Source organism: Osmerus eperlanus, unplaced genomic scaffold (genome assembly GCF_963692335.1).
Source record: "Osmerus eperlanus unplaced genomic scaffold, fOsmEpe2.1 SCAFFOLD_202, whole genome shotgun sequence".
Classification (NCBI taxonomy): domain Eukaryota; kingdom Metazoa; phylum Chordata; class Actinopteri; order Osmeriformes; family Osmeridae; genus Osmerus; species Osmerus eperlanus.
The window spans coordinates 19,535-20,000 of NW_026911706.1; positions in this window are offsets into that span (position 1 = coordinate 19,535).

Below are 466 nucleotides of genomic sequence, written 5' to 3' on the forward strand. Positions count from 1 at the left end.
TCGCGGGGAAGCGCGTGCGCGTGGCGAGCCTGACCTCCCCGTGTCCCCCTCGCCCAGACCTTTCCAACGCCACCCGGGTGAAGGTGCTACGAGGTCCCGAAGTGGAGATGCCTGTCAATGAGCACCTTTTCCCAGCTTTGAATGCAGGTTTCCAGCTTCAGACAAAATGTGGCTCCAAACGTGCAGTTTTGCGCCCGAACGTGGGATTTCGCTGGGGACGGTTTCTAAATTCAAGTTGGCACGGGGGGCAGCGGTGTGTGTGGTTATTTTCCCAGGATTGATGATATCCAATTCGGTAGCTCTGTTTAAAGTTTTGTTTGGCTTCCCGTTTTCGTTGTGTAGCTCTGATTTCGCTGGGGATAGTTTTATACACTGCTTTAGAGTGGGGCACACACGTGAGAGTTGTTTTTTCATTGGAACTGACTATGGCCATTTCGGTGTAGACGTTTAACGTTTTCTTTCGCTT